The sequence below is a fragment of the Pinus tabuliformis genome, chromosome 8 (assembly GCF_031772625.1).
Source record: "Pinus tabuliformis cultivar Carrire ecotype Pingquan chromosome 8, CPIR1, whole genome shotgun sequence".
Classification (NCBI taxonomy): domain Eukaryota; kingdom Viridiplantae; phylum Streptophyta; class Pinopsida; order Pinales; family Pinaceae; genus Pinus; species Pinus tabuliformis.
Window position 1 is genome coordinate 884,376,993 of NC_142294.1, and position 14,475 is coordinate 884,391,467.

The window sequence follows — 14,475 nt, forward strand, 5'->3', positions numbered from 1 at the left end:
TTAATTTTCATGGCAGGGGAAATACTAGCCATATTTCCTTCTTGAAAAGCATCTAGTGCGAGAATGGGATTTTTAAACTAATTGACTTCACCATGAATGAAGTCTTTTGACTCCACAACATATTGGTCACGGGTTTGCTATAGAAGGAAGTGCGCACAATGGTGCATATAATCCCAAGGATAATCATGAGTGATCATGGCTTCCATGATGTATTCATCATAATGGAAGATGGGGGGATTGGAGGAAGAGAGACCACATGATGAAGAAGAGATACCTGAGGCATCTTCATGAGAGACAAGGTTCACATATACATCGTCAAGTTGGGGAGACATATGACTAGTAGATTGAATATCTACCAATGTTAATACTGGGGTGTTTGTCAAAGAAGGTTTGACAGAATCAAAATAGGAGAAATCAAGGGAGTTCTAATGCATTAATCTCATGGATGATGATAGGTAGAGAATGGTAGCAGTATTATCCATCATCTTGACATCAAGGGAGGGATCAAAATGGGTGGTTGATAGACCTCCTGTTCTGGTGTAGGAGTGGAACCAAAATACGTAGGCAGAAGAGAGGTGGAATCACTACAAGTGACATCTAATTTGCGAAGTGCTTGTTTGGTCAATTTAGTGTGTCCTAAATTGCTAATTAAAATTTCAATCCAGGATTCGTAAACTGATGAAGTGAGGTGTACTATATGTACAAGATAACCATTTTCTTAGTCTTTTGTCATTTTTGAGTTTTTTTTTTAGTTTGTTTTTTGATTTATCTTCTATGGATTCCCTAGTGTGTGATGGCGAAATTGAAAGTTAAGTATGGATGGTGACGGTGATTTCTACAGTGATTTTTCCAAACTTAAAAGTTTTCAAAAAGAAAGTTCCAAACTGACTGTAATGAAATCAATTCTCAAAAGGAAATAAATGTACCAAAACAGTGAACTAGTGACAATGGCCCAGTATCCTTACTACTGTATGAAAAAGAAAGTAAAAACTGAACTTAAAGCAACTCAAAGACTGAAAGCAAAGCAAACTAAATCACACTACTTCAACCCTCGTTCTGACCCTTCACCTTTTGACTCACTCCATCTATAGGAAGTAATCATAAAAAAGCTGAGTAATATGATATCTAAATTGCAGGAAATTAAATTGCATAAAAGGAAACTAAGATTTAACTACTCATTCATATTTCAACTCTTGAAAATGACATAAGTAATCCGATCTCTAACTTGCAGGAAACAAACTAAATCATACTACAATAAATAATATTCTGATTCCCTACTAATAGAGTCGCTTGACTATAGAAAGGAAATCATAAACATATGAGTAATATGATGTCTAAGTAGCAGAAAAGTAAATAAGAAAAACACAACTTGAAAAATGACAGTGCTGGAATTAAACTCAGGAAATGAAAATCAGCAGAAAGGACAAGATGATCTCATGTCAGTAGTTATCAAAAATATGTAAATATAGCCCGGGCTACCTACAAAAACCTGTAAAAGAAGCATTGATCAGCTAACAGTTATAAAAGAAAACATAAACGAAATATGGACAGCAATGAACATCAGAATAGCGCAATATATATACAAGCAATGATTTAAAAACAGTGAATGAAAGCAAGTAAGAAACTATACAAAGCTTTGGTGTACAGGGGCCCTCTGCAACCTCGGCTAGTCAATCAATTAGTCACAAATCAGATTCAGGAATGTTGTCTTCTCATGTATTTAAAGTGCAGTAATAAAAAAAAGTGAAGCATAGTACAATGGGCTGATAACAACAGTCAAAATTGCATTTCAAAAACTAACTATCTAGCGTATATCAACGCGTTATTTATAAGTAAAGGTGCTCCAACTAATTCCTAGATTTTATGCTGCCAAGAGACACATAAATCTCCTTGACCTAAGATCTAGTGTGATGGTCATCATGACAGTTGAATCCATGGAGTGGTGGCTGCTTGATTCAGTTCACGGGCTGCTCTACAGGTGTGCCAGTACCTCCGGAAAATAAGGATCGTGCCATGCAAACCTTCACGTGGGCAAAACAGAGCCGTGCCACCGGAAAACTCCTCATTTGGCCCTTCCTTTGACCGTCGTTGTCCACGACTGTTTATGAGTGATTTGGCTGAACTGAGGGGACACACTCCATGTACATGTCACTTGCAGCTTACCCATGTGGCCGATTTCTCCATTGAACACCTGTAGCATAGCTTTTAACAAAATGGCTGCGTAAACTTGGGCTGGCTGCGAAAAGTGACAAGTTTCCACAGCTGCTTGAACAAAAATCTAAATCAAACAACAGTCATAAACATAGTTAGGAAACCATTTCATAAGCTCTTTTTAGACTAATATGCAATGATTTGACAGCTTGGTGGATGAAGTAAATGGAAAAAGAAGGCTGAAAGGGTATATAGGGAAGTGCAGGTTTGGGACTCAACATACCCCCACTGTGAAGGTGTTGCATGTCCTCATGCAACCAAAATTTAGTTAATTCTCTCTAATCCATATGTTCTGATGCTTCTGCTAGGACATCTAGCCCTCTTTTCTTCTTCTTTGGTGCTACCACCATTCTTGGTTTCCTTATTAGACATCTGAACTTGAGATTGATCAATGCTCTACTCAACTTTTTGCACTTTTTCTTCAGTTTCTTGTTTTTCTTTTGCCATAGTCCTAAATGGAGCATAGTGTTATCATGAATAATTTTATCTACTTTGCTCTGCTCTTTGAGTGCTTCATTTTCCTGCCTTATATGCCTGTTTAGGACCTCTAATTCAAATACCTCCTGTTTTAAGGACTGAACTTGTGCATCTAGTGGCAGAGTGGTACTTGGACCTGCAGCTGATTTTTCTAATGATTCCAAGTAGTCATATACTTCATGTTGATTGGGATCTACTTCAGGTGTCTTTCTTGGACTGAGTTCAAAATCTGGTGGAGGAGGAGGACTGCTCTCTAGCTCTGGCCGAGAAGGGATTTCATCATGTGGAGGACTGGTTTCAATGCTTGGCTGAGGACGAGGTGGACTACGGCCAGCTGGAGTTTTCTCAGGTGTCTCTCCACCCAAGTCAATGAAGTGGGGCCGTTTTATTTGTGTTTTACTCCCTTTTCCTCTTAACCCTGTACTTCTCCTTAAGTATGGTGGACTAGTACTCTTTTCTTGTATACTCTGTTTTCCGTTTTCCTTTTTCTTTGCTATAGCAGCAACCTGAAGATGTACTAATCTTTCTGACAGTGGTTGATAATCCTCCTCTATGGATGGCTCAGGTGATTGGTAGACTTCTTGGATGGTCCTTTTGCCTTTTTCTTTCTTCTGTTTCTTGTCTTTAGTTCTGTCTTCTTCTTCTTTTTGACCAATTTCTTGAGTTTCTGTAGTAGGAGAGTCTTGGACTATGGTGCTCTTTTCTCTTCTCCTACTTTTTCTTGGTGTCTTTGGTGTACTACTTTCAAAGGCCTCATATGGCTCTTGGAAGTAGTTTCTTATCAAGAATTGTTCCCATGTATCTTTGTTTTTCTTTAGTTGGTCTTCAATAAGAATTTTTATAAGTCCATGATGGTATAGATGAGGGTCTATATTGCCTATGTGTTTTTGGACTGTAATACTCATCTTCTTCAAACTCAACAGTAAGAAATAAGGCAAATTAAGAGTCTAATTCTCTAAGAAATTCATCAACAATCTAGCATGATACATGTACATCGAACCAAATCATCCTTCACAAGTGACAAATTTTTGGATAACTAACAACAGACTAGCCCATTCTTCCTTCAATGCATGAACAGGAATTCCTTTAGTAAACACAGTGGTGTCCATACCTGGGTTTCTTAGCATAATTCTCCATGCCTGTTCATCCACGCTTTTATTTTTGAACCATCTCTCACCTTCCTGAGGTAAGCCTGTGGCAGCTGCTACTGTTGTTTCGGTCACCGTGAGCTTCAAATCTCCAATCTCCACCTTTTGACCATCGAAAGACCGTGCAAAAGCCTTGGTTACTTCTTTGTTATAGCCTTTAAACTTTTGAATGAAGCGTAACCATTTGGATTTCTTCAGTAAATCCTTGGCTTGAGGGTAACCTTCTAGATATTTCGGTCCTTCTGGTTCTGCCCTTAGAAGTTTTCCCATTCCTTTCTCTGTTTTAGATTTCAACTGAGGATGTAATTGCATATGAGGATTTTGGCAGAGGGAAGTAGCTCGGTTGCAGGGTTTATGGTAAAATGCAATGGCTGCAATCGATAACAGGTAACGGAAATGCTTCAGATTATAGGCGGAACAGAGGATAAGCAGTAGTGAATGAGTTCACAAATTGAAATGCGTGTGTATGAAAAAGGAAGATCTTAAATGAAATGGTAAGTGAACGGTAGTGGAGGCGAGATATTTTTTTTTTTTGAATTAACGGTTGCATACGGGAGATCACACGTTTTGATAGATGGTTGCGGGAAATACGGTGGAGAAGAGCTGTAAAGGGATTGGTCACATCTTATGAGCACAGGTGGCAAATGAAAGTGCAATCAACTTGAGTTTAAACCCTAAAACCCATCATGAGACCGTTAAGATATGAATGCATGGTGTATGGAGTAATATCGTGGGATAGGAGTGGGTAATGGAGCTATCATATCGAATCATTGCACATAGTAGAACTTTTTATGGTTTGATAACTATGCATAATCATGACTCTAATTGCTATTTGATAAAAAAAATTGCTCATACCTTTGGAAACTTTGTCATTTCTTGCTCATAGCTTTTAACCAACTGTTATTTCTTGATGTCTTGGAGATGCTCCATGTCTTCATGGCATTTTCTCACTTACACCTGCATTTTCATGATTTTTGTACTAACATTTTGACTGTGAATTTGAAAAACAGAGTGGTGGTAGCTGAGGAAATTGTTTCTGGATGCGGAAACTGTTTCTGGCTGCGGAAACTGCTTCCAGCTGCGGAAACTGGGACAACACCCACTTAGTTGAACAAATATAGTTAGAAAAGAACTAACTGAGTGAAAATAGTCCTGAAAGGAACTTTTATTGATGAAATGAAAATGAAATGAGTGGAATGGAATGAAAATGAAGCGGAGTGAAGTGAAGAGAAAATGTGAATGAGATGGAGATGGAGTGGAATGGCAAATGAGGTGGAGTGAAGATGGAAAGAGAAGGAGAGGAGATTTTTTTTTTGGAAAATATAGAGTGTCAAGTGTCCCTGATTTTCACTCTATATTTTCTATATAAGACTGCCAATCTATGATTGGTTTTCAGGCTTATACATTTTTTATTATTATTATTATTTTTTTTTTTTTAAACTGAAAGAAACAAAGGCTAGGCTGGTGGGGAAGAAGAATTCTTCTCCACCAGCCTTATTGTAGAATTCTCTTGGAACATCTTGACAAATTCTTCTTTTGAGAGTGGCTTATGATAAATTTTCAGTCGGTGGCCATTCACAATAAGAGATACGGAATTCATCAATGGTCTTGATTCTTACCGCTCCATTGTTAAAGACTTTGTCAATTTCATATGGCCCAAGCCAATGGGTTTGAAATTTACCTTTAAAGTCTTTGAACTTGGAATCAAAAAGTAATGCCCAATCCCCCTCTTGAAACTTTCTCTCTTTGATGTATCTGTCATGCCACTTAGCTCTTTGATGTTGAACTAGATCAGTCGTTAAAATTTCTTCTTGTCTGATCTCATCTAGCTCATTCAGCTACTCCATTCTGTGCTTTTGGGCTTCTGATAGATTCATCCCCAACTGGACTGCCATCTTAAAAGTCTTGACTTGAAACTCAATGGGGAGTAGGACTTCTTTCCCATAAACAAGTTCATAGGGAGAATGTCCTGTTGTATTCCTTCATGTAGTTCTGTAGGCCCATAAGGCTTCAGGAAGCCTTTCTGCCCAATCTTTTCTATGTAGATGAACAGTTTTGGTGATGATGCTCTCAAGAACTTTGTTTGTAGACTCCACTTGGCCATTTGCTTGCGGATGGTAAGGATTAGATTTTCTGTGCTTGATTTTGTATTCTTCCATCAGCTTCTCCATCAAGTTTTATGTAAATTGACTTCCCTGATCTGTCACAATTTCTCTTGGGACACCAAAACGAGTAAAAATATCCTCAAAAAGAAATTGAACAACTGAATTTTCAGTGGCAGAAGGCAATGCTTTGGCTTCTACCCATTTAGTGACATAATCAGTGCATACCAATATATACTTTTTCTGTTTAGATGGTGGATTAATGGGTCCAATGAAATCTAAAGCCCATTTTTCAAAGGGTTCGATGAGTACCTATGGTTGTAATGGCATTTCATTTGAAAGAGTCGGTCTCCCAACTCTTTGGCAGCTGTCACACCTTCTGACATATTGTTTTGCATCTTTGAAAAGGGAAGGCCAATAATATCCTAAAGAAAGGATTTTATAGGCCGTCCTTTTGTCAGAAAAGTGTCCACCGCATGGTTCATCATGACATGCCTTAAGGATGTCAGGCATTTCATCTTCCCAAACACATCTTCTGATCACACAATCTAGCCCTGTTTTAAACAATTCATTAGAAATCCATGAATAACTTGAACTCTCCTGAATAATTCTTCTTTTTTCACCAGGAAATAAATGTGGAGGTAGCTTTCCTGTAACCAAATAGTTAGCAATATCTGCATACCAAGGAGTCTTAGTAGTTACTGCAAATAAATACTCATCTGGAAACTTATCCACTATAGGAGAATCTTCATTAGTATTTTGGATTCTAGACAAGAAATCAGCTACTGTATTTTGTTTCCCTGGTCTATCCAACACAGTAATATTGAATTCTTGTAAAAGTAAGAGCCATCTTGTAACTCTGCCATTAGTAACAGGTTTATTCATGAGATATCTAAATGCAGAATGATCAGTATGGACAAAAGTTTCATAGCCTGTTATATAATGTCTAAACTTATTGATTGCATGAACAACAGCTAAGAACTCTTTTTCAGTCACAGTATAGTTTAACTGGGTGGGAGTCAAATTTTTACTGGTGTAGTAAATGGCATAAGGAACTAAATCCTTTTTTCCCAACATAGTTCCTAGAGCTGTATCTGAAGCATCTGTGGAAATATGGAAAGGAAGTTTCCAATTTGGCCCTCTCAAAATGGGTGCTTCAGATATTCTTGTTTTCAAAGTTTCAAATGCAGATTGACAATCAGGATCCCATTTGAATTCACAGTCTTTTGTAAGTAATTTGAAGAGTGGAGATGCTATTTTGGTGAAGTTTTCAATAAATCTTCTATAGTATCCAGTAAATCCAAGAAAACTTCTAACATCTTTTTGACAATTTGGAATAGGCAACTTGGAGATGACTTCAACTTTTGATCTATCAACTTTAATCCCATCCCTTGAAATATGATGTCCTAAAAAAATCCCTTCAGTAAACATCATAAAGCATTTTTCATGACTCAATGATAGGTTTGTTTCTTTACATCTTATAAGGACTTTTTCCAAATTCTCTAATGCCTCTTCAAAACAAATTACCATAAACTGTAAAATCATCCATATAAACCTCTACACAATCATGGATTAGATCAGAAAAGATTCCTAGTACTGCCCTTTGAAATGTTGCGGGTGCATTACATAATCCAAAAGGAAGTACTTGGTAAGCAAAAATTCCCCATGGACAGGTAAATGTGGTCTTATCCTGATCTTCAGGTGCTACCTGAATTTGATTATAGCCACTAAAACCATCCAAAAATGAAAAATACTTTTTTTCCTGCTAAAGTATCTAATACCTGATTGATAAAGGGTAAAGGAAAGTGATCCTTCAAAGTTGCTTTGTTCAATTCCCTGTAATTAATGCATACCCTCCATTTACCATTCTTTTTATGTACTATAACCAAAGGAGAAACCCATCGCCTATCTGAAATTGGATAAATGAAGTTTACATTGAGTAGTTTTTGGAGCTCTTCTTTCACTATCTCCCTAAGGTTTGGATTCATCCTTCTCTGAGGTTGTCTGATTGGTCTACTGTTTTCCTCAATGTAGATGTGATGAATGCAAGTCTTAGGGTCAATACCTTTCATATCAGTATATTCCCATGCAAATGAAGTAGAATGTTTTTGCAAGATTTTGGTTAGTTCTTCCTGTTGTGATCTTTCCAACTTTTTGTTGATATTCAATGTTTTACCTAGAAAGATTTCAATGGCGGAACTACCAAACTCTTCCATAGAGAAAAGAGACATTTGTCTAGATGATAGATACTCAATGTCAGAATCTAACTGAAATTGTGTGTGGTCATATTTTGAAGATGTTTCAAAATTTTCTAATGTGTTCAGAATTTGACTATCTTCACTGACTTCAAAAATGGTAAAGACAGGTTGTATAGTATCCTCATCATCAACCCACTCATTATCTCCTATTTCTGTAATTGCTTTTGCTGGAGGATACAGATTGAATTTCTTTGTCTAATTACCATCAAAAATATACATATCCCCAGACCTACAACTGATGAAAGCATCAGCTGTGGCTAGCCAAGGTCTTCTTAAGATGAGAGGGTGTCCTCCTAAATTACTCTTGGGAGTTAAAATCATGAAATCTACTGGATATTCCCAAGAGTCTAAGGAGATCGAAATGTCTTCTAATACACCATCTGGTTTGATAATTGATCGATCTGCAAGTTGCAGTAAAGTAGGTGTAAAAAGAAGATTAGGAAGTTTCAGTTGTTCCATAGTCTGTCTACTCATAATTTTGATAGCAGCCCCTAAATCAATCAAAGTATTTGGAATTTCTACCCCACTGATATGTGTTTTGACAATTGGACTACCGGGATCTACATTCTTCTTGTATCTCTAGGTTTCCTTCCTGGTCTTTTAAGACTCAACTCCTTTATTGTTTTTGCTAGAATAGGAATCTCTCTAATGGCTTGTAACAAGGGAATCTTGATACAAACATTCTTCAATTCATCTAGAAAATCATAGTCAGGCAACAAGATTTATTTTTCCACCCCTTTGTCAATTTGTAATCTTTCAGGAAAAGGAGGTGTGGATGAAGATGCAGGTTGCTCAACTATAGGAGTTGTGGGGGTTAGCTCTTTTTCTTTTTCTTTCTGAGTGCTTGGGTTTTGAAGAGATGCTTCAGAACCTTTATTGGCTTCAAGAGAATCTTCCTCAGAAATGCTTTGCTTTTGGGCATCTATAGAAGGTTTATCTAAAACTCTACTAGATCTGAGTTGTACATCATTGAGAGGAACAATCATATAGGTAGGAAATTGTTGACCTTCTACCATGTAAGCATTTTGAGGGTTTTTATTATTGGGGTTTGGCAATGGCTGGGAAGGAAGTTGATTTGACTTCTGTTGGAATGGAAGCAAGAGTTGAGAATTTGAATTCTGTTGAGAAGGTTGTTGTTGTTGTTGTTGAAATGGCAATGATAGTTGTGGATTTTGATTTGGAAGTTGTGGAGCTTGTTGGTTTTGAAAAGATGGAGGATATTGATAAAATTGAGCAAATCTCCCATAGGGATTTTGCATGCCTTGTACCCATGATTGAAAAGGATTTTGAGGTTGGGACCAAGGTTGTTGCCAAGGATTCCAATTTGGTGGGGTTTGGAAGTTCATAGAGTTGTTAAACCCTTGGTTTTGTTGCCCCTGCCAAGGTCTCCTTGCAACAAAATAGAGAGACTCAATTGTATTTGGATCTTCTTGGAAGACAGCTTTGAGCCCAGGAATTGAAGGAAAATCCTTGGTCTCATGATTCTCTGAACAAATCACACATGTTTCTACAACTTTTGCATCCAAGGGAAATTCCCTTAGAGCATGTTTCTTTCTACATTTTGGGCAAAAGATGGCCAAAGCTTCAGCTTTTACTTTCTGCTTATTGTGTATCTTAAGAGTGTCTAGTTGCTCACTGAGACTCCCTAAGATATCAGTTTTGAATTCATCAAGCATATTGCCAATCTCAGCCCTACTTACTGATCCAGTTGCAGATTTGTTTGCTCTGATGAGAGAAGGATCCCTAGGCCCTTTTCCAGTTTTAGATTTTCCTCTTGAGAGATGGACACATAGTTCTGCTATATCATGAAGTGGAAGTTGAGATATGTCTCCTTTTCCCATCATGTTCAAAATATCTATCCATTCATCTCTAATGGCTTTTAATAGAAGGGTTTTCAGGGTTTCCTCATCTAAGTTACTCATTTTTGCTCTTTTCAGGTTGTATTGGAATCTTTCAAGTAAATCCTCCAAGTTTTCATCTTCTCTTTGCACCATTTTAAATACTTCATCCTTGTGATTGGTGGGCATACAATAGTCCAGGTATCTATCCAAAAATGTTTGTTTCATATCAAGTCCTAATGGATTGAGTGAGTAATCCCATGAACCACTTCAAAGCAGCTCCTTTCAATGTTGAAGGAAACAGTTTGAGTTTTTGAGAGTCTTCCAGATAATCATAAGTTCGACACACGACCTCAAACTCAAATAGAAATGTTTCAGGATCCTCATTTCTTAACCCATGAAAATTTGGGAGGACAGATGGTGAAATATTTTTCATTGTTGCTCGAGAATCCTCATCGACTATAGGAAATCCGAATGCGTTATCTCCATCCCTATTTCCCCCATTGTTACCTCTACCTCCTCCATTGTTTCCTCCTCCCCCTCCTCTACCTCTACCTCTACCAAATCCGTTAACTACCTCCTCTGTCATGATAGCTTCCTCAGAGATTTCAGAGTCCTCTGGTTCCTCTACTAATGGCGAACGAGGAGGAATTTCTCCCTCTTCTTCCTCGGGTGATTCTACTTCTTCAATTACAATGTGTCTCCCTGTAGAAGGAAAGAAAGGATCTTTTCCTAATTCAGATTCGATGGATGGTGTGGAAGAGTCTCCTAATTCAACTACTGCTGCTTGAATTCCAGGAATCTTAGGGCTAAGAGTGTGGGTTGGAGATGATGGAGGTGTGAAAATCGAACTCTTGGCTCTAGCTAAAAGCCTTCCCCTAGAATCTCTTGCTCTATGCATGTCATTTTTATTTTTCTTCAAGTCAGGATAATAATTCTCTTTCCGATCTTCCAGGTCACTCTAGGTGCAAGAAGAGAGCATACTCAAGAAACTATTAAACTAATAACTTTCTCTTTTCTGATCCTCCAGATCACGCTAAGTGCAAGAGGAGAGCATACTTTGAGAGGTTATCAATTTTCCTTCCTTGAATTCTTTTTTATTATTATTATTTTTTTAAGAAATTGGCTACCTAGTTTCACTTCCCTGGCAACGGCGCCAAAATGTTTGGTCAATTTAGTGTGTCCTAAATTTCTAATTAAAATGTCAATCCGGGATTCGTAAACTGATGAAGTGAGGTGTACTATATGTACAAGATAACCATTTTCTTAGTCTTTTGTCGTTTTTGAGTTTTTTTTTAGTTTGTTTTTGGGTTTATCTTCTATGGATTCCCTAGTGTGTGATGGCGAAATTGAAAGTTAAGTATGGATGGTGATGGTGATTTCTACAGTGATTTTCCAAACTTAAAAGTTTTCAAAAAGAAAGTTCCAAACTGACTGTAATGAAATCAATTCTCAAAAGGAAATAAATGTACCAAAACAGTGAACTAGTGACAATGGCCCAGTATCCTTACTGCTGTATGAAAAAGAAAGTAAAAACTGAACTTAAAGCAACTCAAAGACTGAAAGCAAAGCAAACTAAATCACACTACTTCAACCCCCATTCTGACCCTTCAACTTTTGACTCACTCCATCTATAGGAAGTAATCATAAACAAGCTGAGTAATATGATATCTAAATTGCAGGAAATTAAATTGCATAAAAGGAAACTAAGATTTAACTACTCATTCATATTTCAACTCTTGAAAATGACATAAGTAATCCAATCTCTAACTTGCAGGAAAGCAAACTAAATCATACTACAATAAATAATATTTTGATTCCCTACTAATAGAGTCGCTTGACTATAGAAAGGAAATCATAAACAGATGAGTAATATGATGTCTAAGTAGCAGAAAAGTAAATAAGCAAAACACAACTTGAAAAATGACAGTGATGGAATTAAACTCAGGAAATGAAAATCAGCAGAAAGGACAAGATGATCTCATGTCAGTAGTTATCAAAAATATGTAAATCTGCCCGGGCTACCTACAAAAACCTGTAAAAGAAGCACTGATCAGCTAACAGTTATAAAAGAAAACATAAAGGAAATATGGACAGCAATGAACATCAGAACAACGCAATATATATACAAGCAATGATTTAAAAATAGTAAATGAAAGCAAGTAAGAAACTATACAAAGCTTTGGTGTACAGGGGCCCTCTGCAACCTCGGCCAGTCAATCACTTAGTCACAAATCAGATTCAGGAATGCTGTCTTCTCATGTATTTAAAGTGCAGTAATAAAACAAAGTGAAGCACAGTACAGTGGGCTGATAACAACAGTCAAAATTACATTTCAAAAACTAACTATCCAGCGTATATCAACGCGTTATTTATAAGTAAAGGTGCTGCAACTAATTCCTAGATTTTATGCTGCCAAGAGACACGTAAATCTCCTTGACCTGAGATCTAGCGTGATGGTCATCATGACAGTTGAATCCATGGAGTGGTGGTTGCTCGATTCAGTTCACAGGCTGCTCTACAGTTGTGCCAGTACCTCCGGAAACTAAATATCGTGCCACACAAACCTTCACGTGGGCAGAACAGAGCTGTGCCACCATAAAACTCCTCATTTGGCCCTTCCTTTGACCGTCGTTGACCATGACCATTTATGAGTGATTTGGCTGAACTGAGGGGACACACTCCATGTACACGTCACTTGCAGCTTACCCATGTGGTTGGTTTCTCCATTGGACACCTGTAGCATAGATTTTAACAAAATGGATGCGGAAACTTGGGCTGGCTGCGGAAAGTGACAAGTTTCCGCAGCTGCTTGAACAAAAATCTAAATCAAACAACAATCATAAACATAGTTAGGAAACCATTTCATAAGCTATTTTCAGACTAATATGCAACGATTTGACAGCTTGGTGGATGAAGTAAATGGAAAAAGAAGGCTGAAAGGGTATATAGGGAAGTGCAAGTTTGGGACTCAACAACGCTTGAAGTGTATCATGAAAATCTTCGAGACGGGGACAATGATGAGAATAATGGTAATAATTATCACACAAAGAACATGGGTGACATGTGCATAATGGTATGTTCTTATTAGCTGACTCAAGAAAGGTGACATGGACCTGTAGAATGTTAGAATCAGGGAAGGTATTAGAGACCAACTTCTTGACAAGAGAGAGATTAGGAGACTTATTGGTGGCATCACCAACAACACCACACAAAACATATGGAGGAATAGGCTTTGGTAGCTTAGGAAGAGCTAGAGTTGTTGGGGGTGCCTTGTCTTTGGTTCTCTTTTTTGGGATTTCCCCCCCTCGCCAGATGCTTTTGCAACAGGAGAAGGTTCCTATTGAGGTTTGTTTGGAGCTAAAGAAAAGGCAGGGGTAGGAACAACATGTTAGACTGGGGTCAAAGCAGTGTAAGGTTTGAGTTGATTGGGGGGAGTGTTTGCGGGAGGATCAATATACCAAAACGGGATCCCCAAGGTAATGTTAGGAAAACTCAATGTGGCAATAATAATAGTATCTGATCAGAAGGTTAATGGCCTAGAGGAACTGCTTCAATATCGTTAAGGCTTGGGGGAATGGTTCTAGGTGGAAATAGGTTAGGAGAGATACCAACAGGAGGAAATGGTCCTTGAGGAGTAGAACTGGGAGGTTGGTTTGAGTTAGGAACAACAGGTTACGGAGGATTTGGCTTCTGTGAAGGCACACTAGACCATTTTTGGGTGGCCCGTGATGCTTCGAGCATGCAAAAACTGGATGAGATAGGCTCAGAAGGATATGTGGCGAACCATAATAAGCACCAAGAAGATTGGAATCTTTGTAGACTCTAAGACAAACATTGGTGAGGGGTGAGATAGTCTTATTATCGGTCATAGAGGAGATGTTGGACTGAGGTGAAGTTTTTATTTTGGATCGTAGTTCATCAACTAATCAACGGTGACGATATTTCCATTGTGGGGAAATCACATCTTACGTGAACCATAGATGCAACAACTGGAATAGCATAGGTATAACTATGTTCCAAAAGGATGTGATAGTCTAAGAGAGCATCAACTACTTCAATGTCAATAGAGATAGTCTTTTTGGAAACAATGATAGGAAAGTTGTGATATAAGCCAAGGGGATATGAAGAGTGATGGTGGAAGGAGATAGGTTTGGTGAACAAAGTCTCTTCCAAACACTAGTAGCCATTACACTGGTGGAGGTGCCTCTGTCTATGATACATCATTGAACAATGGCATTTCTAATGGACATTGGTATTTGAAATGCAATGGATGAAGGTTGGGAAGGATTTTCTGACTTGTCAACATGAAAGATAATCATATGATCATCTTGGGGATCCAAAACACCCAAATTACAGAGTAGAGATTTCCATTGGGATGTGCATGTCTAGAGAACTCCTAGCATGACTGCGCCAAGTCATTGTCGGCTGGATAAATCAT